We start from the raw sequence: 27,010 nt of genomic DNA, 5'->3' as shown, positions 1-27,010 counted from the left end.
CCACAATTCATCGGATCTCGACAAACACACCGCAAAAAGAGTTACATCAAATACATCTCCAAGAAGATCAAGGAGAACATGGTATTGAGATTCAAGGAGAGAGAAGAAGCCATCTAGCTAATAACTATGGACCCGAAGGTCTGTGGTAAACTACTCACAACTCATTGGAGAGGCCTTGGAGATGATGTAGAGGCCCTCCGTGATCGATTCCCCCTCCGGCGGAACACCGACGAAGGCTCCAAGATGGGATCTCGCGGATACAGAAGGTTACAGCGGTGGAATTAGGTTTTCATGGTCACCTCTGATGTTTTCGGGGTACATGGGTATATATAGGAGGAAGAAGTAGGTCGGTGGACTCCCGAGGGGCCCACGAGATAGGGGGGCGCGCCCAGTAGTAGGGGGGCGCCCTCCACCCTTGTGGCCACCTCCCTTGTTTCTTGACTTCCACTCCAAGTCCTCTGGATCACGTTCGTTCCAAAAATCACGTTCCCGAAGGTTTCATTCTGTTTGGACTCCGTTTGATATTCCTTTTCTTCGAAACACTGAAATAGGCAAAAAAACAGCAATATGAGCTGGGCCTCCGGTTAGTAGGTTAGTACCAAAAATGATATAATTGTGTAAAGTAAAGCCCATAAACATCCAAAACGGGTAATATAATAGCATGGAACAATAAAAAATTATAGATACATTGGAGACGTATCACCTTGCTGGATGAGTTTTATTCAAAGCGAACTGTCAAGGGGTTCCCATAAACCTGACCACGTAAGGAACACAAAATCAAGGAATATAACACCGGTATGACGGAAACTAAGGCGGCAAGAGTGGAACAAAACACCAGGCATAAGGCCGAGCCTTCCACCCTTTACCAAATATATAGATGCATTAAGTAAATAAGAGATAGTGTGATATCCCAACATAAACATGTTCCAACATGGAGCAATCTTCAACTTCACCTGCAACTAACAACGCTATAAGAGGGGCTGAGCAGAGCAGTAACATAGCCAAACAACGGTTTGCTAGGAAGGTCTGTTAGAGGCTGAACATGGCAACATGGGAGGCATGGTAAACAAGTGATAGGTAGCGCAACATAGTGATAGAACGAAACAACTAGCAAGCAAAGATAGAAGTGATATCAAGGGTAATGGTCATCTTGCCTGAGATCCCGCAAGGAAGAAGAATGAATCCAAGAAGTAGACAAACCAACATAGTCGAACGAATCCTCACAAACGCAACGTTACCGGAACTATCAAGGAGAAGCGCAACCGGAAAGAAGCAAACAACATGGTAAACAACCATCACATAAACAAGGCATGATGCACAATCAAGTATGATGATGTCCGGTTAAAAAAGTGTAACATCCAAAATTTCCAATTTGGAATGTTATACATTAGATCATCATTGCATATCAGATTTTATTGCATTTTTTGGTAGATCCTAGAAATTCTACGCAACTCAAGGACCCACGGAGAGAGTTGGGGATTTTGTTAGTTTCATATTTGAGTTTTCTTAAATTTTGAAAAGAGGATCATTTGATTTTAAATTATTTTCTCTTCGAATATTTTCATTATGAAAATAAAAGAGAGGGGATAAAATGACTTCCCCAAATTAAAGAAATATTGGAGATTTAATATTAAAATCAAATAAGAATTTTATTCAGAGTTTCGTTGCTATTTTATTTGAATTAGAAAAATTGCACGTTTTCAAAATTGCATATTTAGGCCAAGAAAATGTTCGTCTTGTTCTAAATATTTTATCTAGACGGCCAAAATTTATTTTGGCATTTTTAGATTTTTTTTATTTTTTTTTTCTAGGATTTGTTTTTGGTTGAATCTTATTTAAAAAAATTGTTCGCGCGCCCGACTGGGCCAGCGGCCCAGCCGAGCCGGGCCGGCCTCGCCAACGCCCCGCCTCGCCCGGCCGACTCTGACCGAGCACGCCGCCGCCGAGTCCGAGGAGGACTCCTCCTCCTCGACTCCTCCCCAAGCCGTCGGACCTCCCTCCTCTCCTTAAATACCCAACCCGCCGCCTCTCACCACCTCCCCGCCACCGCCGCCACCGCCGCCACCGCCGCCGCCCCGGAAGCGCGCCGCCGCCCGTAACCAGCACCGTGCCGTTGTGCCCCGCCGCCGCACCTCGCCGTTGCCCCGCCACCACCTCGCCGCGGCCCCGGAGCCCCGCCGCCGCCGCTGACCCCGCAGGAGCCGCCCCCACCTCGTCGGAGCCTCGCCGGAGGTAGCAACCGCCGCCGCCGCCGATTTGGTTTTTTTGAAAACCGCTTGGTTTTTTTAGAAACCTAGGTTTTTTTTAGATTAGATCGGTTCGGTTTTTCTCGGTTTACCTAATTAGCGGACGTTTGTCCGTACGTTCGTTTTAGCGAACGAAGTTCACCCGTTAGCCGCAGACAGCGAACGTTCGTTCGTTAGTCTGTTCGTTAGTTTTTCTTTTTCAAGGGTTTTTCCACGATTAATTTCGATCGCGATTTCTGCCCTAATTTTTGTACTAGTTTATCTTTTCGCTTGTTTATCCAAATCAGATGAAACAAACGTCTAGATCTTCGTCTTGAAGCCCTCTTTCTATTTAATCAACTTCAACAAGATTTTGCTACCGTAAAATTTGACTTAAGTCCAGATTAGTAAATGGAGCTTGTTTCTTTCGCAGTTTGAGTTTCATTGCTTCGTTTGATTTGATTCTTTTTGCAAACCGGAGTTCTTAAGTTGAACTTTCTGGTTAGATCTCTTATTTGAGTTTTACTCGTGCTTCCAGTTGAGTACTTATTGTATGCTTGTTTGTTTGCGATAGAGTAACTGGAGTGCGAAGCGTGCTACTATGAGTCTGTAGGTTTCACGGATCATCAGCAAGGCAAGTAACACTTTGATAATACCTTTTTACTACCCAGTTTTATTGCATTAGTTCAATCCTTAAACAAATACATGGTTAGGATCTGTTTAACATGTGGGTTTTGGGAAGTAGATGAGGTAGTACGTATTGCCCTGTTTATTATCAAACCATTGGGAGTTACTTCTATGTTGCTTATATTGCTATGCTATGCTTGTAGACGTGGTTTGGATCGAGTGATTTCATGACAGATGCGAGTGTTGTTACTTAATGGTTAACTTAAGGTGGCTACTTTAATACACATCTGGGTGGATTGCTTGAAGGTACCCTGGAGTACCCAGTGGTTGTCAGGGCACCTGGAGAATCCAGTGTTGTCCTAGGATATCCCGGAGTACCCGTGTGATCATCCTACGGTCTGCCACCCAGGCTCAAAGGGATCATAAGATTATTCATGCTAGAAACTTCCGTGTGCAGCCACAAGCTATTATGGGCTCTAGCATAGTTGAGTACGTTGCAAGACCTCTTTCAGTGGTGGGCTAGCAGATGTAGGGGAAAGTAGGTGTAACTGTCCACCCAGAGCAAAGAGTTATTTTTTCAGAAAGACTATGTCTCGATTCTTCGACCAGGGATGTATTCGAGTCTTGTGGGCAAAATGCGCAAACCTCTACAGAGTGTATAAACTAATCATGGTTAGCCGTGTCCCCGGTTATGGACGTTTTGAGAATCTAGTTCTTGGATTATCATGTTGATCTCATCACTCTAAATTAATTTGATTGGGTTTAATGATGAGGTTTAGTTGGGATTGAGTTGGAGGAACCTTCTCAATGTTTAACAACCAGCATGATAGTTAAATAAAATTTATTCCTTTGTCGTAGGAAAAAATTGGCTTTATGCAAAACTGTAACCATAGAGCTTTCCACCAGCTATATATGCATGTAGTGATAGCATTTATTCTGTTCATTACTCTCTTGTGTTACATTGCCAGCATATTCCATGTGCTGACCCGTTTCGGGCTGCAACGTTCATGTTTTAGATTTTTCAGATGACGAGTAAGGTGCCATAAGTCGTTGTCTTTCACTTAGTGATGCTGTTGGAGTTGATGGACTCACTTTATCTTCCAAGCCTTCCGCTGTTATCGATTTTAGATGGCCTGAAGCCATATTTTTGTAATAAGTTCTCTTTTGAGACATTCGATGTAATAAGTGTGTGATTGCTACTCTATTATAAATCCTCAAGTACTGTGCGTGTCAGCATTACCGATCGAGGGATGACACTGATGCACAAAGATCAGACTGTTTGAGGTCTGGTCGCTACAAGATGGTATCAGAGCACACGCTGAATGTAGGACACGACTACTAAGCTAAAGCCCTAGATCACTACTCTCTTCTCATTTCTGACTCCTCTCCCTTTTCTACTCTTTAGGATGGCGGATGCAATGAACGAGTTCACACAATTGAATGAAGATACACCTTTTGGACGACACTTGAAGGAAGTCACTAGATACCTGAACATCTGAATACCAAGCTTCACCGGGACCGACATCGCCACTTTACCAGAAGGGGAGCGTTGGATGATTCGAGTTCAAGTTCCAGGAAGGACGTTCATGCCAGTCATTGAGCCCATAGAGTTTTCCTTTGACACACCAACCTGGAGTTTAGGAAAGATCATGGCAGCACACATCACTATGGGACGCATTGGAGAAGTTTACCACAAGGATCTGAAGGATACTATCTACCAAATTTGTGGGCGCCGAGATGAGCAATGGGAGATGATCAGCACCAGGAAGGATAGATCTATTGCACCTTTCATCCAGGAGTTAAACCAGCACATTCGTCATCAGGAGAACCAGATGTGCACCGACATGATAAATCTGAAGAAGGAAATGACCAGGATCATGGAGCTGGAGGAAGAACTCAAGTCTACACACCATGGATATGAGGAGGAAATGACGATACTCGTGGATAAAAATGACGATCTGACAAAGAAGTTAGGAGTATTCATGGGAGACCCCGCGCCAGGAGGAGAAGACAATGATTCCACTTTCCCGGAGAACTACATCATCATCGATGACACCGACTCGGACCCCGATGATAGCGATGATGACTATGTTGATGAAGTTGGAGCAGATATCATGGAGTCTTCCATCGATCAAGTTTTCTAGTCGACCACTGAGGGAGTCCTGGATTAGGGGGTGTCCGGATGGCCGGACTAAGACCTTTGGCCGGACTCCCGGACTATGAAGATACAAGATTGAACACTCCGTCCCGTGTCCGGATGGGACTTTCCTTGGCGTGGAAGGCAAGCTTGGCGATACGATATGAAGATCTCCTCCCATTGTAACCGACTCTATGTAACCCTAGCCCTCTCCGGTGTCTATATAAACCGGAGAGTTTTAGTCCATAGGACGAACAACAATCATGCCATAGGCTAGCTTCTAGGGTTTAGCCACTCCGATCTCATGGTAGATCTACTCTTGTACTACCCATATCATCAATATTAATCAAGCAGGAGTAGGGTTTTACCTCCATCGAGAGGGCCCGAACCTGGGTAAAAACATCGTGTCCCTTGTCTCCTGTTACCATCCGCCTAGACGCACAGTTCGGGACCCCCTACCCGAGATCCGCCGGTTTTGACACCGACATTGGTGCTTGCATTGAGAGTTCCTCTGTGTCGTCGCCTTTTGGCCCGATGGCTTCTTCGCCTGTCAATCGCGATGCGGTCCGGGATGAGACTTTTCTCCCTGGACAGATCTTCGTATTCGGCGGCTTCGCACTGCGGGCCAACTCGTTTGGCCATCTGGAGCAAATCAAAAGCTACGCCCCTAACCATCAGGACAGGTTTGGAAGCTTAAACTACACGGCCGACATCCGCGGGGACTTGATCTTCGACGGATTCGAGCCACGACCGGGCGCGCCGCACTGTCTCGATGGGCATGATCTAGCTCTGCCGCCGGACAGCGCCCAGAGTGCCGCTCAGGTGTCCACTCCGACCATTAGCTCGGAGCCGACTGTGCTAGCCAGGGACAGACAGTTGGACGCCGCCCCAGGAGCCGCAATCTCTGCGGCGATAGAGCCGAATACCAGCCTAGTCCTTTGCAAGGCCCGTGACTCCAAGGTGCCGGACTCTGTTCCGGACTCTGAATATTTCACACCCCTTCCGATCAAACCCGATTGGGCTCCGATCATGGAGTTCACCGCTGCGGACGTCTTTCAGCACTCGCCCTTTGGCGATATCCTAAATTCACTAAAGTCTCTCTCTTTGTCGAAAGAACCCCGGCCGAACTACGGTCGGGGTGGTTGGGATGCGGACAACGAAGTTCGAACCCCACCCACCACCCACTTGATAGCCACTGTCGAGGATCTAACCTACATGCTCGATTTCGACTCCGAAGATATCGACGGTATGGACGCCGATAAAGGAGACGATCAGGAACCAGCACCTATAGGGCGCCGGAAAGCCACCTCATCATACGATGTATGCATGGTGGACACACACAACAGAAACGACAACGAGGACCAAAAGGATGCGGCCAGGGATCGCTCCCCCGAAAAACAATCAAAGCAGCGGCGTAAGTGCAAGGCCAAGCCCCACCTCGACAAAGACCCAGCCATAGAGCAGGGTGAATCAATGGAAGACGAACATGCCGTTGAGCATCCGTCCAAACAGGGCAGACAATCCGAACAACCAATCCCCGGGAAAGATAATAGCCCGGATGACCTCACCGCAGACAAATTGCTGGAACATCAGAACCTCCACCAAAGGCTCGTTGCCACTGCACGTAGCCTGAGAAAGCAGAAGCGGAGGCTCAAGACAGCGGAAGATGCACTCAGGATCAGATGGGGCAAAGTACTCAATACCGCACACAAGTACGGCAGCAGTCGCCACACAAAGAGCTATCCGAAGCGGAAACTACTACCGGAATTTGATGAAGAGGCCATAAAGCCCCCACAGTCAAAAAATAAGGAAGCCACAAGGTCGGATAGACGACCCTACGATCAATCTCACGCATCAAAGGACGCCGCACTCAATATGGCGCGCGATCCGTCCAAGAATTCGCATCAGAAAACTGGCCCAACCAGATCCATCTATAGGCCAAGAAAGCAAGCTCTAGTGAGTGATGCAATGCAAAAAATACCCGAACATCGCGGCACGCCTAAATACAGGGGCGCCGCACACCCCCTATGTTTTACCGATGAGGTGCTGGACCATGAATTCCCAGCCGGATTCAAGCCCGTGAACATAGAAGCATACGACGGAACAACAGACCCTGGAGTCTGGATCGAGGACTACATCCTCCACATACACATGGCCAGAGGAGACGACCTCCACGCCATAAAATACTTACCCCTTAAGCTCAAAGGGCCAACCCGGCATTGGCTTAAAAGCCTTCCCGAAAACACCATGGGAAGTTGGGAAGTGCTTGAGGATGCTTTCCGGGCAAATTTTCAAGGGACCTATGTCCGACCCCCGGATGCTGATGATCTGAGTCATATAACTCAGCAGCCCGGAGAGTCAGCCCGGAAGCTCTGGAACAGATTCCTTATAAAAAAGAATCAGATAGTCGACTGTCCAGACGCAAAGGCCCTAGCAGCTTTCAAACATAGCGTCCGAGACGAATGGCTCGCCAGACACCTCGGCCAAGAAAAGCCGCTAACAATGGCCGCGTTAACAAGCCTCATGACCCGCTTTTGTGCAGGAGAGGATAGCTGGTTGGCAAGAAGCAGCACCAGCGACCCGAATACGTCCAAACCCAGAGATGGGAACGGGAAGTCGCGCCGTAACAAAGAACCGCGCCGGATAAAGGACAACAACCTGATGAGCACGGCAGTAAACACCGGATTCAAAAGCTCTCGGCAAAATCAGAAAAAGCCGCCCCCAAAGACGATAGGGACGAGCTATCCAACCTCAACAAAATTTTGGACAAAATATGTCAAATCCACAGCACTCCTGGGAGACCTGCAAACCATACCCACAGAGATTGTTGGGTCTTTAAGCAGTCCGGCAAACTCAACGCCGAACACAAGTGGCTCGACACACCAAGCGAAGATGACGATGCACCCCACAAGTAGAACACCGGAGAACAAAAGAAGTTCCCACAAGAAGTCAAGACAGTAAATCTACTTCATGTGACAAAAGGGAAGAGCAGAACGGCACCTACGAAGACACGCGCCGTACAGCCAGCCCCGGAGGAGCAACCCCACTGGTTGTTACAACCAATCACCTTCGATCGTCAGGATTACTCCAGAGGAGACCAGAACGCAGGCTGGACTGCCTTGGTCGTAAATCCAATTATTAACGGACTCCAATTTACAAACGCCCTTATGGACGGCGGCAGCGACTTGAACCTGTTATATCAGGACACAGTACGCAAACTCGGGGTAAACCCAGTTATAATCCACCTCGGCAACACTTCCTTTCAAGGAGTAACGCCAGGCCCGGATACCCCAAGTATGGGTTCCCTTACGTTAGAAGTCACGTTCAGATCACCCGACAACTTCTGAAGCGAAAAGCTAACATTCCACATCGCCCCATTCGTAAGTCGCTATCAAGCGCTACTGGGACGTGAAGCCTTCTCCCGCTTTAACGCAATACCGCATTACGCATCCCTTACACTCAAAATGCCCGGCCCAAAGGGCATCATTTCATTACAGGGGAACATAAGTTGACCCCAAAGTACGGGCAAGGGTGCGGCTGCCTAGACAGCCACCCACAAATCCAGCCCTACTATCCCGGACACGGCTCGACGAGTCCGGCGTAAACATGCTTAATAGCCGCATACCCCCGTGCAAGGGGCTTCGTGTGCTCACGCCCGGAGACAATACGGCTCAACTCTTGCTCCAACTATATTTTATTTATTTCGATATAGATTTCTCGCACGCTTATTTTACTAAGTTCCTCTCTTTCGCAGACGAACATCGTGCTACGCCCGTCCAGGATACGGCACAACGGAGACACAGGCGCAGACGTGCAGCAGGGACCCGTTTCAAGGATTCTTTTCAGATTAAGACCCTGCGTAAACCTTTTTTACTGTCTCTTGTTGATAACATCCCCCGGTTTTCTCTATAGCCGAGGAGGAGGCTGGCATCTTGGCATGTGGCCATGCCAGAATTTTTGCACGTACCTGGACACTACGGGCTTTTTTACCAAGGGCTCTATTTCGGCCCGTCTTCATAAAGACCGAATACCTTAGGGAGTGTTCGGCGTCCCGAGTTTGGCCCTATATGCATCAGCTCCTAATCATGTCTTTGGTCAAATGTTGGGTTTGCCCGGCTCCTATGTTTTGCTGCCTTACGTTCCGGTTATATCGGCTAACGCGGCACCAGGAGAACTACTGCGATTGTGCCCCGGTTCGGCCAGGTGAGCACCTCAGTAGAGAAAGCCGAAAACTAACTGTCATGATATAGCGAGAGACTGGTCAACCACTTGATGACTTTCGGAATCTTTAGGATTCCCCCGCATTAACGAAGGGCCGCTTCCCGGTCAGGCACACTCGTGCCCCGAATTCGGGCGAGCGCGGTGCCCCTAGGGGCTATTCAGTAGCCCCACTGTCAAACTCCTATGGCTAAGTGAAAGTGATAAAGCATTATAGTCCGGTTGCCTAGTTCGCCGCGCCACCACCTCCTTTGTAGGACCAAGACGTTGGATTAAGTGTGAAAAGGCGCTTTTTTGCGAACACCCCCGCATTCTATGCGTGGGGGCTGAAGCCAACGACTGCCATCTTTCAGGTTATATACAAATATATACATTAAATGGCCGCACATGAGGCATCATGATTCTTGCAAGCACAAGCATAAAAAGCTTTTTTCATAAAAACAAAATTCGTTTTACAAATAGTATAAGCTATTCGAACACAACATCCTTCGAGCACTGCGACTCTATTATACGAGCGCCATGAAGAACTTCCTCAAAATAGTGCTTGGCAGGTACTCGGCTTTCGTCCGAATCCTGGGACGCAACAATACTGGCCTTCATATCTGCCCAGTATGTTTTGACACGGGCAAGAGCCATCTGTGCGCCCTTTATGCACGCCGACCTCTTCATTGCATCAGCATGCGGCACCGAACCAAGGAACTGCTGCACCAAGCCAAAATAACTCTTCGGCTCCGGCTTCTCCGGCCACAGACGACTCGCAACATACCTCATGGCGAGTCCGGATAACCTGTTCAGCTCCGCCAAGGCGGCTAAATGGTCGGATACTGACAGTGGGCATTCTGGATTGTGGTACTGCGACCAAAAAAGCTCTTCCAATTCATGGTCACCTCGACAGCGGAAGTGTTCGGTTGCGTCCGCCGCACTTGCTGCCAAATCCAGATAAGCGTTTTATGCACTCCACTGCCGGTCTAATGGAACATACTTGGGGTCTCCGAACTTCATCCACAGCATATAAGGCTTTCCAGCCGTGATATCTCCGGCCTGACGCAGCTCCTCCTTCATCGCTCTCATTGCAGAGCGAGTATCCTTGGCTTCGGCAGTGATCTTTTCAAGGTCCTTCTGAGCCGCCCTATCTTCTTGTTCAAGAAATTTATAGCGGTCGGTAGCATCCTTCAAATTTATGGCCATCTCGGCTATTTCCTTCTTGCTCTGGCAGTGAGCAGCCTGTTTGGCTTTTAGCTCTTCAGCCGCTTTAACGGCAGCCGCATCACTTTTCCTTGCTTGCTCCTTGGCTCGGGCAAGTTCCGCCCGAAGGTTCTCCGCGGCAGTAGCACCATCTACATAAAGTATATATATATATAAGGCCCGAGCATCGAGCTCTTATTACTGGGTGTCTTTTGAACATACCTTGAGCCTCGTCTAGCCGCTTATTTACAAGCGCGATGTCGGCATCTGCTACGTCAAGTTGCCGCTTTAGTTCGGCAGATTCATCAGTCCGGCTAGCCACCGAACGCCTCGCCACCTTCATGGAATAGGCGACATATTATACCTGGGGTTATGATCCTCTGTGCGCCGTCACTCGTGACGACACACAGAGTCTCAGGGGCTACTATTCATACAGGGCACATTTAATATGCGGCTCTACCAAAAGGTACACCTTTTTACGTACCTCAAAGCCTGTTAGTAAACTTCTGGTAGCCTCGTACAATCCGCTTTCCACGGATGAAATCCTTCCAATCACCGTATCCATCAACATACGGTGTTCTTCTGAGATGGATGCCCTACCAAGCAGATCCTTCAGCCCCTCCATCGGTGCACAAGAGGGTGCCGGACTAGCCTGACGACCTTTTCCAGGGTCCGGACTTGAAAAAACCCTCTGGGACGATACCTCGGGGTCGCCAGCCTCGTGAGACGGTGCAACAAGGGGAGGCATTTCGCTCTCTATCATCTCTGGACGAAGATCCCCTGAAGATGAGCTCTGCTGAGAAGGGTTGAGATCCGAACTGCAAGATAATGTTTCGGTTATTTTCCTCAAGAATAAAACATGAGTGTGATTCATTATGGAACCCCTCCCTTCACTTACATCTCGGGGGAGAGCGGGTCCCCTTTAGGGGGCGATTCGGCCGGGGCGCTCTCCGGTGCCGAACCCTCTGACAAAGATTTCTTTCCCCGTTTTGAGGTTATCACCTCCGGGTCTTCAGAGGCAGTCCTTTTCTTTCCCTAGTCGGGGGAATTCTCGATTCTTCCCTTCCTAACGGCCTCCTTCGCGGAGGCGGTAGGTCCTTGGTTCCCCCCTTCGCCTTCCGCCAACGGCGCGACCTCTAGCATGCTGGTCAGCATGGGATTCGGCACGGTCTCGGGCAGGGGGGCTGGACACCTGATAAGCTTTGCCTTCGCCATCCACTCCTGTTCAAAGGACAACCCTGCTAAAGGGTAGATTTGATAAAAATATGGATGGTGTATCCAAATACGGGGCTACTTACTTTGGCATCCGGGCGATTGCAGCTCAGACCTGCGTCCTCGGACAAATCTGGACACCTTGCTTGTGATCCGAAGAACAATTTGTACATCTCCACGGGTGTCATTCCCATGAAATGTTGTAGGACTCGTGGTCCCTCCGGATTGAACTCCCACTAGCGGAGAGGTCGACATTTGCAGGGCAGTGTGCGGCGAATCACCATGACTTCCGCCACTACGGTCAAATTGATATCTCTTTCTAGAAGATCTCGAATACGACCCTGCAGCAAGGGCACGTCTTTGGGCGGCCCCCAGATAAGTCCTTCATTAACCCATGACGCCAGCCATGGTGGGGGACCCGAGCGAAAATTAGGTGGTGCCACCCATGTGGTGCCCCTAGGGGCTGTGATGTAAAACCAGTCCCGTTGCCATAAGCCGAGCTCCTCTTGAAAAGAGCCTTCGGGCCATGGAGCATCGTCCATCTTGCTTATTATAGCCCCTCCGCACTCAGCGTGCTGCCCCTCGACCATTTTCGGTTCCACTTCGAAAGTTTTTAGCCACAATCCGAAGTGAGGGGTGATATGGAGGAAGGCCTCACACACGACAATGAATGATGAGATCTGGAGGATGGACTCCGGAGCTAGGTCGTGGAACTCCAGCCCGTAGTAAAACATAAGTCCCCTCACAAAGGGATCGATCGGGAAGCCTAGCCCCCGAAGGAAGTGAGATGCGAACACCATGCTTTCACCAGGCTGGGGAGCGGGAACAGCTTGCCCTTGAGCAGGCAGTCTATGCGAGATTTCGTCGGTTAGATACCTGGCATCTCTCAGCTTTCGTACATCTTCTTCCGTAATGGAGGAAGGCATCCACCGGCCTTGAAGGTCGGAGCCGGACATCGTCAAAAGTCCGAAGCGCCTAAAACTAGAGCTTTGGGTGTTGGAACTCAAAGCGAGGGGCGGATTTGATTGGTTTGAGAAGAAGGGAGCCAGGCCTTGGTTCCTTTATAAAGGAGGTGAATACCAAGAGCCCTCCCCGTAACCGTTTCAGACTCGCTTTCAATTAGGGAGTCATACCTAAGTCACAGTTGGGTTACCCACGCCCGTATTGATGAGAATCCTGGAATAAGGGGACACGATCTCTGCTTTGACAAGACGTGCCAAGGAAACCGCCTCGCTAAACGCGCTGAGGTGGAACAGTAAAATGAATAAAAGCCTGGCCGTGGCATGATGTCACGCCGCGGAATATGTCAGCAGATCCGATTGATGCAAATATTATTCTCTCTATGGTGGAATGTGGAACTTATTTTGCAGAGCCGAACACTACCCTGGTGTTCAACATCTTCTATGGAATATTCGGAGGAGGAACCCACCTTGCAATGCCGAAGACAACTTGCACGCCGGACTCGTCGTCATTAAGGCCTGGTTCAGGGGCTACTGAGGGAGTCCTGGATTAGGGGGTGTCCGGATGGCCGGACTAAGACCTTTAGCCGGACTCCCGGACTATGAAGATACAAGATTGAAGACTCCGTCCCGTGTCCGGATGGGACTTTCCTTGGCGTGGAAGGCAAGCTTGGCGATACGATATGAAGATCTTCTCCCATTGTAACTGACTCTGTGTAACCCTAGCCCTCTCCGGTGTCTATATAAACCGGAGAGTTTTAGTCCATAGGACGAACAACAATCATACCATAGGCTAGCTTCTAGGGTTTAGCCACTCTGATCTCGTGGTAGATCTACTCTTATACTACCCATATCATCAATATTAATCAAGCAGGAGTAGGGTTTTACCTCCATCGAGAGGGCCCAAACCTGGGTAAAAACATTGTGTCCCTTGTCTCCTGTTACCATCCGCCTAGACGCACAGTTCGGGACCCCCTAACCGAGATCCGCCGGTTTTGACACCGACAACCACCATATCAGTAGTAGTATTCCCCCATGTATATAGTATAGTCTGAGCACTTTTTTAATGATAGTTAGACCGATGTATGCCCTTGTTTGAATTGATTGAAGTGGTATTGTTTATGTTTGTCTCATGTGCGTATGGGTAGTGATTTCCCTATATACCTCATTCTATTCTGTTTTCTCATCTTTTCTAAACCCGTCAGATGCCTCCGAGATGCGACAATGGATTTGCTTTCCCGCCAGAGCTCACTCAGTTAATCCAGCAGCAGAATGCTTCGATGCAGATACTAGTCCAGAATCATAACCAGGGGAACAACAACAACAACAACCCACCACCAACACCACCTGTTGATCACTTAGCCCATTTCTTAAGGCTGAATCCGCCGGTGTTCTCTAGTAGTACCAATCCGATTGTGCAGATGATTGGCTCCATAAGAGTGGAAGGGAGTTGACCACTACAGGATGCACAGATGCGGAGAGAGTGCATTTTGCCGCACATCAGCTTGATGGACCCGCAGCATCATGGTGGATGAATTTCACAGCCACCTACCCCATCAACACTGTCACATGGGACCAGTTTCAGCAAGCTTTTCACACTGCCCATGTTTCAGCAGGAGCTATGGCCATGAAGAAGTGCGAGTTTTGCAACTTGTGCCAAGGAGGATGCATAGTGGGCCAGTATGTGGATGATTTTCGTAAGTTAGCATGTTATGCCCGAGATGACGTCGCTACAGATGCGGCTAAGCAGGAGAAGTTTCTGGAACGACTGAATGATGAGCTGAGCATGCAGTTGATGGTGGAAACCTTCAACAACTACCAGGAGTTGGTAGATAGAGCTCGCATGATTGAAGGGAAGCAGCAGCAGATTGACAACCGCAAGAGGAAGTATGGACAAGGGAAGTACAATTCTGGAGCATCGCAGAGACCCCGTTTTACCCCGAACTCGGGAGGACCCCTTCAACATAACTATGGAGGTCACAATCACAATGGAGGGAGTTCGCATAACCATAGTGGCCCCAGGAATGGGAATGGTAATGGAGGAAGTAACGGTCAGAACCGTTCCAACCCAGCAACGCCCGCCAAGAAGGATCTAAGTCACATTACTTGTTTCAAGTGCGGGAAGAATGGACATTATGCCACGGAGTGTTCTGAAGCAAAGAATGGAAATGGCAATGGAAGCTCTGAGAAGAAGCCCAACCCTTTCAACAGGGCACAAGTGAACCACGTTAACGTGGAGGAGGTTGAAGCCCAGCCAGATGCAATAATAGGTAAGTTTTTGGTTAAGTCATTTACTGCAATCATTCTTTTTGATACTGGTGCATCACATTCATACATATCAAGGGGATTTGTGGATAAGTATAAACTGCCGACCAAGGTTCTTAGAACACCTATGTTGGTAAGCTTGCCAGGAGCGGAACATATGTCAAGCCAAGGATGTTTTTAGATGCCTTTGACCATAGGTAGGCATGTTTTACCCTCAGACCTGATAATTCTAGAGTCGCAAGGTTTGGATGTGAATTGGGTATGGATTGGTTATCGATGTATGGAGGGAACATCAATTGCGCCAGTAAGTCGATTATGCTTACCACCCCAGAAGGAAGGAGGATTAAGTATGTATCCCGGCATGTGCCGAAGAGGACTCAAGTGAATTCCTTATCAGGAGTTATACAGGAGGAAGTACCAGTGGTGAAGGATTTCCCTGATGTATTTCTAGAAGAGTTGCCAGGCATGCCACCGGATAGAGACATTGAGTTTTGATTGAGATTTTGCCAGGCACAGGGCCAATATCTAAAAGACCGTACATGATGCCCGCAAAGGATTTGGAGGAAATTAAGAAGCATATTAAGGAGTTACTGGATAAAGGCTATATTCACCCAAGTTCGTCACCTTGGGGATCACCAGTGCTTCTAGTGGAGAAGAAGGATGGATCATTGAGGGTGGTTGTTGATTATCGTGGATTGAATGAAGTGACAATCAAGAACAAGTACCCACTGCCGATGATCAATGATGTGTTCGACCAGTTGCAAGGAGCTAAAGTATTTTCCAAGATCGATCTGCGGTCAGGATACCACCAACTGAAGATTCGAGAGCAGGATATACCTAAGACAACTTTTACCACAAGGTACAGGCTATATGAGTATACCGTTATGTCATTTGGTCTGACTAACGCACCTGCCTATTTCATGAACATGATGAACAAGGTGTTTATGGAGTTTTTGGATAAGTTCGTCGTGCTGTTCATTGATGACATATTAGTCTACTCGAAGAATGAACAGGAGCATAAGGAGCATTTGCGTTTGGTACTTGGGAAGCTCAGAGAACATCAGTTATATGCCAAGTTCAGCAAGTGTGAGTTTTGGTTGAAGGAAGTTGGATTCCTCGGACATGTTATATCCGGAGAAGGAATAGCAGTAGACCCCACCAAGGTTGTCACTGTGACAAATTGGGAAGCACCCACGACAGTTGAAGAGATCTGGAGTTTTCTGGGACTTGCAGGATACTACCAAAGGTTCATTGAGAATTTCTCGAAGATTGCAAATCCCATGACGGAGTTGTTGAAGAAGGACACCAAGTTCAAATGGACTGAGGAATGTGAGGCCAGTTTTCAAGAGTTGAAGAAACGCTTGGTTACAGCTCTAGTGTTGATTCTTCCAGATCAACGCAAGGATTATCAAGTGTATTGCGACGCTTCTCGCCGAGGACTTGGAGCAGTGCTTATGCAGGAGGGAAGAGTTGTTTCATATGCCTCACGGCAGCTCAAACCCCATGAGTTGAATTATGCTACACACGATTTGGAGTTAGCAGCCATAATGCATGCGTTGAAGACTTGGAGACACTTTCTCATCAGAAACCATTGTGAGGTGTACATGGATAACAAGAGTTTGAAGTATATCTTCACGCAGAAGGAGTTGAATCTCAGACAGAGGACATGTTTGGATCTCATCAAGGATTAAGATATGAGATTGCACTATCATCCCGGAAAGGCTAACGTACTAGCCTATGCGTTGAGCCGCAAGAGCCATGTCAATACACTCATGACCGGGGAGTTACCCAAGGAGTTAGCAGAGGATCTTCGTAAGCTATGTATTGAGATAGTACCAAGAGGCTATGTAGAAGCATTGGAGATTCAATCTACTTTGATGGATAAGATCAGAGAAGCTCAGAAGACGGACAAGGAGATTGCCGAGATAAAGGAAAGGATGGGCAAAGGAAAAGCTAAGGGATTTCATGAGGATGAGCACAATACCTTATGGTTTGAGGACCGTGTATATGTGCCAAATGATCCAGAGATCAGGAAGCTGATTCTGCAAGAGGCCCATGATTCGTCGTATTCGATTCACCCAGGAAATACCAAGATGTATCTAGATTTGAAGGACAGTTTCTGGTGGACCGAAATGAAGAAGGATATTGTGGAGTATGTAGCAGTTTGTGATGTATGTCAGAGAGTGAAGGAAGAGCATCAGAAGCCAGCAGGATTGCTACAACCATTGCCGATACCCGAATGGAAGTGGGATAAGCTAGGCATGAATTTTACCACAGGATTGCCCAAGACTCGTTCAGGCTATGACTCGATATGGGTTGTAGTCGATCGTTTGACGAAGGTAGCTCATTTCATCCGAGTGAAGACCATTTACACCAGTGCTAAGTTGGCAAAAATATACATGACCAGGATCGTATGTCTGCATGGAGTTCCGATGTCACGCCCAATATGCGATACTATCCTAAAGAGACTCGAAGGTCCCACCAAGGATAGAATCGCATATTGATACGCTTTTGCAAGGTGGATATCATTACATCAACATTACATAATAGATGGGGATACATACAAAAGGCATACAATGCCACACGAATACAACATCATCTTACATAAGAGCACCATCCGACTACGGATGAAACACAAACAGAAACTCAAATGATATCCACCCTGCTAGTCCAGGCCGCCGACCTGGAACCTATCCCCTAAACAAAGAAGAAGCAGAAGGAGAACTCCAAAACAAGCAAACATCGCTCTCGTGTCATGATCATCACATAACTGTACCTGCAACTGTTGTTGTAGTAATCTGTGAGCCACGAGGACTCAGCAATCCCATTACCATGGGTATCAAGACTAGCAACGCGTAAAGGGAAAGGAAGGGGTAAAGTGGTGAGGTTGCAGCAGCGACTAAGCATATATAGTGGCTAACATACGCAAATGAGAGCTAGAAGAGAAGCAAACAGAACGGTCATGAAGCTAGCAATGATCAAGAGGTGATCCTAAACTCCTACTTACGTCAAACATAACCCAAAAACCGTGTTCACTTCCCGGACTCCGCCGAAAAGAGACCATCATGGCTACACACGTGGTTGATGCATTTTAATTCGGATCTGGTGTCAAGTTATCTACAACCGGACATTAACAAATTCCCATCTACCACATAACCGCGGGCACGGCTCTCGAAAGTTTATACCCTGCAGGGGTGTCCCAACTTAGCCCATCACAAGCTCTCATGGTCAACGAAGGATATTCCTTCTCCCAGGAAGACCCGATCAGTCTCTGAATCCCGGTTTACAAGACATTTCGACAACAGTAAAACAAGACCAGCAAAGCTGCCCGATGTGCCGACAATCCCCATAGGAGCTGCACATATCTCGTTCTCAGGGCAACACCGGATAAGTCAAGCTACGAGTAAAACCAGACCTCGAGTTTCCCCGAGGTGGCCCTGCAGGTTGCTCGGTTTGGACCAGCACTTAGAGAAGCACTGGCCCGGGGGGGGGGGGGCTAAAATAAACATGACCCTCGGGTTGGCCGACCCAAGGGAAGGGTATAGGCGGTGGTGAGGCAAATGGTAAAAATAAGGTTGGGCCTTGCTGGAGGAGTTTTATTCGAAGCGAACTGTCAAGGGGGTCCCATAAATCACCCAACCGCGTAAGGAATGCAAAATTCGGGAACATAACACCGGTATGACGGAAACTAGGGTGGCAAGAGTGGAACAAAACACCAGGCATAAGGCCAAGCCTTCCACCCTTTACCAAGTATATAGATGCATTAATTAAATAAGAGATATTGTGATATCCCAACATAATCATGTCCACCATGGAGCAATCTTCAACTTCACCTGCAACTAACAACGCTATAAGAGGGGCTGAGTAAAGCAGTAACATAGCCAAGAAACGGTTTGCTGGGAAGGGTGAAAAGGTTAGAGGCTGACATGGCAATTTGGGTGGCTTGATCAACAAGAGATAGGTAGCAGGGCAAAGCGATAGAACGAAGCAACTAGCATAGCAATGATAGTAGTGAGATCCAGGGTAGCGGTCATCTTGCCTGAAATTCCGCTAGGAAGAAGAACGAGTCCATGAAGAAGACGAACGGGAGTAGTCGAACGAATCCTCACAATCGCAACATTACTGGAACTAAGAAGCAACACTGGAAAGAAACAAACAACATGGTAAATGCACAATCATAAGCATGGCATGATGCACAAACAAGTATGATGCATGTCTGGTTTAATGAGGCAGGGCATGGCAAAGTGCAACAAACAATACTACAAGTTAAGTGGAGCTCAATATGCAACGAGTTGCATATTGACAAAACACCACATTGACATATTTAGTTTAATCTCGTATAAGCTACTCAACAATATTAAATGTTGTTAAACATGGCAAGGGGTGAAGCATAATGAAACTACCTATCTAGGCAAGTTTAAATGAGGCCGGAAACAACAAACAACAATTCCGGAAAAATCCCCATATGCAAATTATGAATTTGGTACTGTTCTTCCCTAAACCATATTTTAAGGTTGTTAAATAGGAAAATAAAATCCACCATGTTAAACTAGGCATTTTTCCACCCCATTTACATATAAAGTTTATTTAAAATGGAGCTACGGTTAATTAGTTATGAAATAAATCATTTTAGCATGGTATTTGAGCAAATTTAAACAAACAGCAGTTTAAACATTTCATACATGGATAGAAATTGAATATTATGAAACTAGATGAAATTCTAAGCATTTTACATGTTAAAATCATTTTAATCCGATGCATGGTTTGTGAGTTATTAAATGCATGAAGAACAGAGGTTTTCTGTAAAACTGCAATACTCTGGATAATTAGCAAATTCGCAGACAGGTAAAAAAAACATCCAGGGCTAAAACTTGCTGGCCCAACAGGAACAGGGGAACTGGAGGGGCGGCTCACCCATGGGCCTTGGCCCGTTCGGTGGAGAGGGCGCTGGGAGGCTGGTTGCTGGGCTTGGAGGCTGCTGGCCCAGGCACTGCAGGTGCGGTCAACGCTCGGAATGAGCAAGCTGTTGCTCTCGTTTCTGAAGAACACAAGCAGCAGCAGGACCATGGCGATGGAGAGGAAGACGCAGGGGGTGTCCTGGCGACAGAATCGGCTGGAACCGGCCGGAACGGGCGGAACGGAGCGCGGGGAGGCGCCGGGGTCCAAATCCGGCAAGGGGAGGCGCAGATCGGGGCGTCTTGTCCTCCTGCTCGAAGTAGAGGAGGACGAGGTACTTGGCGGGGCGACGGCTTCAGGAGAGGAAGGGGACGACAACTTGGCGCGGGACTAGAGCGGGGCTGGAGCGGCATGAGGATGAACACGGGGAAGACGGATCCATCCATTTCCCGGCTGGTACGGGCGCAAAACGGCAGTGAGGCAAAGCTCGAACATGGCGTCCATGGGGGTTCCTCTGGGCAAAGGAAGAGAGAGCGGAGAGATTAGAGAGAGAGACGGTGAGATGGAGAGGGGGAAAAGAGAGAGGGCTGGGGCGCGAGAAGGGCGACCTGCCTGCTGGCTTGCTCCGGTGAGGCGGGGAGGAGGCCGGGGTCCATCGGGAGGCTTCCATGGCGCTGGTGTGCTCCTTCTTGAACAGAGAGAGAGGCCGAGAGGTGAGAGGCATCTAGAGGAGGCAGAGAAAGCGAGAGGAGGGAGATGGCAGGGAGCGGGACGACCTGGGGGTCCGGTGGCGCGGCCAGGCATGCCCGAGGAGGAGGCATCGGGCGCGCTGGTGACCTGCTGGTCGGGTGCTGGTCGTGACAGAGGCTCGGGGCAGGGAACCCCCATCAGGGCCATGACCGCGGAGAGATGGCTGGAGGCGGCGGGGTCCTGGACCCGATCGAGATGGGGAAGGGCGGCCGGCGTGGTTGTCTCCTCATGGACCCAAGACGGGGATGAAGTAGAGCTTGGGGAGGCCGTGGCGTGGTGCTTTCCTCCTGTAGAGAAAGAAACGGGGGGTGGGGAGAAGAGCAGTGAGAGAGGAGCAGAGGAGGGAGGAAAAAGGAGCAGGGACGTCGCTCATCTGCTGGGTGCGCTGGCGACGATCAAGGAGCTCGGGAGTCGGGGATGCGGGAGATCGAGCTGGCAGAGGAAGGGGAAGGCGCTCGGCTGCCGTGATTTGGTTTGGTGGCGCTGAAATTGAGGAGGAGGCGCTGGCTAGGTGAATCGAGGGGATCGGGAGGGATCCCGAGGAAGAAGGAGACCAGGTGGAGCTAGTGGCGGTGCAAGGAGGGGAATGGATGGGACAAGCCCCTAGGATCTAGGGTTAGGCGACTATTTATACAATAAGGGGATTAGGGTAGGGGTTAATTTGGTACGTCCGATCGAAATCGGGCGGTCGAGAAAAATAGGCTAGGGGGTCCAAAAACGAAAACGGAGATGTTTTATAGATGTTGGGGGATGATTCGGACTCATCGGTTATGACCGTGCGGGTCGGGTTCGGAAGATGGTTTCGGACACGCGCGAGGGGTCTATGCGCTATGCAGAGAAACAAGGCGATCGCGTGCAAGGGGGTGGTTGGTCTCAGAACGGTCAAAGGAGGCAAGGGGAATGCGGCAACTACGAATGGGTATGAGGTTTTATGAAAACATGCGGATGCAATGCGCATGATGCTATGATATGAAATGCAAGACATGAACAAAAGCAAAACCAAAGATAAAAACCCAACCACGAAGGAAAAATCATATCGCATCTCCGGAAAAGGCAAGAGTTGGAGTTACGAATATGGAAAGTTGTATCCGGGGCGTTACAACACTCCACCACTATGAGAGGATCTTGTCCCGAGATCTAGGATGGCACCGGAGGGAAAAGGAAGAGGAAGATAAGAGGTAAACTAAGTTGCTTCTTTGACGAACGAGTGAAACCATGAACCTTGAGAGGTTGAGAAATTTAGAAGAAAGAGTACAACAGAGATGAACGAGATTGCAAACAATCTGTTAGAAAAGAGGAACAAGGAGTATTACGAGAACTTGAAGGTTGAAAGATATGGAAATAAGAGCTTCACGAACGAAAAGAATATGACCACCTCGGTATAATGAGATAGCCAAGGAACAAGAATGACATAATTTGGACAGCACTCCGGTAGAAAAGAGAAGAAAAACTTGATGAGATGAAAAGATATTGAAGAGATGATACAACACTCCTGTTAAATGGATAAGCAAGAAAAGAACACGATCCTCACAAAACGAGGTGATGGGTGAAGAGCACAACATCACAATGCCTTCGTAACGAAAGAATAGAAGCTAGACCGTTGGGATAAAGGGACGGAGAAGAAAATGACAACTTGTGCCACAAATGAACTTGGAAAGAATCCTTGCAAAGAAGAATCGAACGTAGTTGTTGGAAAATCAACAACGAGAAGCACAAGCTTGTTGTGGGCTTATGGAAAACATCTCAAGACTATGAGGTGACAACCGGCCACTAATGGAAACCATTGATTTGATTGAGAGCACCAAAGAGATGAAAACTTCTTCCACCAAGAGGATAAAGAGCAAGCTTGGGTCATGCATAATCACCACAAATAGCAACAACCCTTAGGCCTTGTTTGGCACAAAGGGATTTGGGAGGATTTCGGAGGCGGGGATTTGGGAGGATTTGGTGAATCCCTCCCTTCCACCCAATCCCCTCAAAACCCCTTGAATCCCCAAAACCCCTCCATCCCCAATCCTCTTCGTTTAAAATTTCTGTTTGGTAGGCAGGGTTTGTCAGATTGACATAACATGGTGTAGAACATCTAAAAATTCAATCTTTACAATGTAACTAACTCCCTTATATCCTTGCTACAGAATTGTAAAGGCCACCTAATAAAAATGAGAAAAGCTGCTACAGGGGAATAATTTAGCAGCATTATCAATATATCATCACAACAACATCATAATTTATCATAACAACATGACTTCGAATCCCAAATCCCAGGAATCATAATTTATCATGACAACATGATCTTTCGCAGCAACAACAGTTCATGACAGCCCCAACATAATTTTGCAGCAAATATAACACAACACAAGTACTTCTGGAATAGCTCAAGATCAGTTATAATTTCGCATACAGATATATCCATCTTTTGGTGTCATGATCATCTATCTTTGAGAATCTGAGAGAAAGTTATCCCTCCAGCTTGTTTATTGTTGCTTCTTCTGGTGCTTGAGAACCTTATGAAACAAAAAGAGATGAATATTAGAGTGCCTTCAGAATAACTCATAATTATAAGTTTTGCTAGATGAACATTAGAGTGCCTTCTGGAACATAAGTAGGCCTATAGTACAGCAAGTTTCAGGAATAGAACAAGCAAGGAGTATTGTACTTGTAGTAGGAGCATTGTACTACTAGCAAGAAACAAGCTGTATATATTAAAGCAAAGTTTCCAGCAAACAACATTAATTTAATTTTTTCTTCATTTTCTTTTTGTAGGTGCGCAGCAAGCAAACATGAGTACTCCAAACAATACAGATGATACTACTGATACAAGCAATACAGATAACACTGCACAGCCAAATACTTGCTACTGACAGTATCTTGGTACTGCAAGAAGCTACAGCAATACTGAATTTATATTGGAGCTACAGAAAATCCTACTCCTGATTTAATGGCATTTGTACACAAGATCAACAATTTTGTTGAAGTTCGATACTACTCCTGATTTGTTCCAACAGCAAGCAAGCAAGGAGCAAGATCAAGCAGGCAAATTTGTAGTCTTGATTTTCAGTGTACAATGGTATCAAATTTTCAGTGTACACACTCTGGAGTAGCAAAGAAATTTTCCATGTACAAATTCATTTTACTCGTTAGAAGCTGGAACAAGACCAAAGGCCACGCTCTCTTGATTATTCAAGTTTAACTTGACAGGATGGTAGGACAAAGGACAATAATATTCCATGAAAATGATGCAAACTACAGAAGCGACCAACAACCATATATTAATACTTCTTACAAGGAAAAAAAGCAATCGCTGCTATATAGTACGTCTTGCACAAAGCAATCAGCCGCGAGAGCTAATCTAGTTGAGCTGATCATGAATTGACATATATATATATATATATACCCTTGAATCAAACGGTCAAGGGTAGTTTTCTCGGATCCACATCATTTGTATCCTCTTTTTTTGGCAAGACAAGGCAAAATCATATAACCATCAAAATTCACTACTATTAAAATGATTCAACACAGATTCAGAGTAGCAGAAAACAAATAATGCCGCACAAAGAAATATAAAGACGTTTAGATCATTAAACAGTAAACAGTTATTATTGTCGCAGTTCAACCTAATTCGATCGATAATCTCGGAGTTCATCTCGGCACTAAAACTAGAATTAGGAAGCAACAAATATGAACTGCATTTAAGACTACAAGAGCTACAAGAGCCTCAAACTAGAATAAACAAGCAAAAAATAAGAATAAGACTACAAGAGGCCAAAAGGCTTGTGTACGTTACCGAAATTAGGCGTGACAACTGGATCCCAATACGGAGGTAATTCGTGCACCCCAACAAGAATCGGAGCGGCAGGCTATCAAAAAAGAACATATCAGCATGGCAGACATATTTAAGCTGCCTATTAGTAGACATATTAAAGCTGCCTACAATAAAAGAGATATTCACAAATGTTGCATGAAAGGAACAAGACTCCTCAACCAGTAATGGAAACACAAAAGCAGGGCTAGGAAATTATATAGTACAAATCAAATAAGGTTGTATTATTTCCAGTCAATTGAGCTCTTCGACAAGCTAAATGAGAAGAACCGGGAAAATCAAGAAGGCTGAGAAAGCTTCCCAGGAGTTAAAGATACTGTATTAGAAGATAGTCACATGACAGAGTTAGCATCTGTTTTGCCACTAGATCAGAACAACAGTATAGAAAATAAGGCATTATAGAACAGCGGGCATCAGCCAACATCTGTTTTGCCACTGGATCAGAACAGAGCCCGGTAGCACAAACAAACAGATAGGCTAGAGGAGGCGGGCATTCTTGGCAAGCTAGCTGGGTAGGCCTAGGGTTAGGGTCCATGTGGAGCTGGGGTAGGGGACGCCGTTCTTGGCGTCCTCGCCGGTGAGGACGAGGCGGACGGAGGGCGTGCGGGCGGTGGCAGCCATGGAGAGGAAGGGGAGGGGAGAGCCCGGTAGCACAAACAAACATATAGGATAGAGGAGGCGGGCATTCTTGGCAAGCTAGCTGGGTAGGCCTAGGGTTAGGGTCCATGTGGAGCTGGGGTAGGGGACGCCGTTCTTGGCGTGCTCGCCGGTGAGGATGAGGCGGACGCAGGGCGTGCGCGTGGTGGCGGCCATAGAGAGGAGGGGGGAGGGGCTGCGATGACTAACCACCGGTGAGAAATCCAGTAGGCCTGAGGAGATCGCCGGCGTCGAGTCAGGCGACGCGGCATCTTGGGGGAGGAGGCGGCGCGACGTCTTGGGGGAGGAGGCGGCGCGGCGTCGTCTCGAGTCAGGGCGGCCAAATCCTCGAGGGGGGCGAGATGATTCTGAACCACGTGGGAACAGGTGGGTCGAAGGGGAATCGAAGGGGTTGGGCTGAGAAAACCTTGCGTACCAAATGGGCCAACGGGTATTCCGGAGGAATCTGGGCCTCGCGGGGAAATTCCGCTGAAAACCCCTCCAATACTCGCGAAACAAACGAGGCCTTAAGGAAAAGCTTTAGGTGAAATCTGACACAAGATAACTCCAACGAAGAAGTTGATTGGTCGAAAAGATCTCTTGAACGAAGAGAAAATGATGGATTTAAAATACCTCATTCTTGACAACATGTGAAACCCGAAACACGAATGGAAATTGTCAAGAATGATATAGCACCACATCAAAAGATAAGGTAGAAAGAATTGCACTTCGAAATGCAAGAAGAAGAATACTTGAACGCCTCAAAACAAAACATGTGTTGAGCACCATGTTTAATTTTGAGTATAGCTTGGCGGGTCATAACTTCAAGAGAAATCTTGAAGAACAATTGAAGAATGAAAAGAATCCTTGATGAACCACCATCTAGAGCCTCCATGAAGAACTTCGATAATAAAAGGATAATAAAAAGAAAGAGAACTTGAAAACACAAGGTGAACGATGATTTAGAAGGAGCTTCGCGACGAGATAATGCGGAAAACTTGGAACTCCGAAATAGAAAATGATTATGAAGAAGAATTGGAGGTTGAAGAGAACCAGAATTGAAGCCTTGCAATGATTTAGATGGACCTACGAAATGAGTAAACTTTGAACTCCGGGCAAGAGAGATGAATAACTTGGAACCGAGAATTACTTTCTGATGAACAAACTCCGGAAGAAGGAATTAATCACTTGGATGAAACAAGAATAAAATTATGTCATGCCTATCTTTCATCAATTTAAATTGATGGCAATCAACAGATGTGGCATACTACTTATTCTCATAGACAGGATTAAGAGAGATATAGCGCAAACTTGAGAAGGTATTAATGGAACCACGGTGGGATTAAAAAGAACGAATGAATTGATATGATAACAAAGGAAGTGAAATCTTGAACGAACCACCGTAAAAATTGCAAAAGAGAGCAGCAAAGGCACAATTCACCGGAAAGAATTTGAAAACGAATGAAGATACTTGAAGGGATTTAAATACATGAGAACAAAGAGATCATGAACTGATTAGGGTATTTGAACGATGCACCGGTAAGATTTGGAGAATGATAGCTACACGCTGAGAATGAAGAATTATGACATGATGGCCTTCCGAGGAAAGAAATGGAAACAACTCATGAAATGCTCCGGATGGTAAGAAAAGAATTGTCACAATCAAAACAATTATGAGGATAGCATGAAGCTAGAACCATGAATATTCAAGAGAATGGACCAAGATTTAAGAGAAATCCTTCTTCGGTCTTCAAATGTTGAGAATGATGATGAGAACCACCATGAATTGTTGAGATACTCTGGGAGAATTAAAAGAGGAAATGTTGAGCCAAAGATGAAAAGAATTTGAAAACGACCTTGGAGAAGGCATGTGACTGATGAAAATTCATTCTTACGTCAAACTTGGAAATGAATTTGAGAATCGCTCCTGATAATTCGAAGAGTCGGGTAAGATCCTAGAAAAAGACCTGTGGGTTAGGGCCCACTCAAAAGAAAACACCGTTGGAAATGATTTTAAAGAGAGATTGCAGGAGCTGAATTAAATGGCTTGAATGAGATAACAATCTCCAAATAGCTTGAA

At 47.1% G+C, this 27,010-nt stretch overlaps 1 long non-coding RNA gene across 1 annotated transcript; it reads right to left on the bottom strand.

The window, feature by feature from the left end:
* Positions 1-22,634: 22,634 nt before the first annotated feature.
* On the bottom strand, positions 22,635-25,382 carry LOC123092074 (uncharacterized). Its single transcript, XR_006444191.1, has 3 exons — positions 25,141-25,382; positions 24,259-24,331; positions 22,635-22,978 (listed from the first exon to the last, which is right to left on the bottom strand). It is a non-coding gene; the product is annotated as an uncharacterized lncRNA (long non-coding RNA).
* Between the last annotated feature and the right edge of the window lie 1,628 nt (positions 25,383-27,010).

This window comes from Triticum aestivum, chromosome 4B (assembly GCF_018294505.1).
Source record: "Triticum aestivum cultivar Chinese Spring chromosome 4B, IWGSC CS RefSeq v2.1, whole genome shotgun sequence".
NCBI classification, from domain to species: Eukaryota; Viridiplantae; Streptophyta; class Magnoliopsida; order Poales; family Poaceae; genus Triticum; species Triticum aestivum.
Note: the sequence above shows the minus strand (reverse complement) of the source record. Positions and strands in the feature narration are given on the sequence as shown.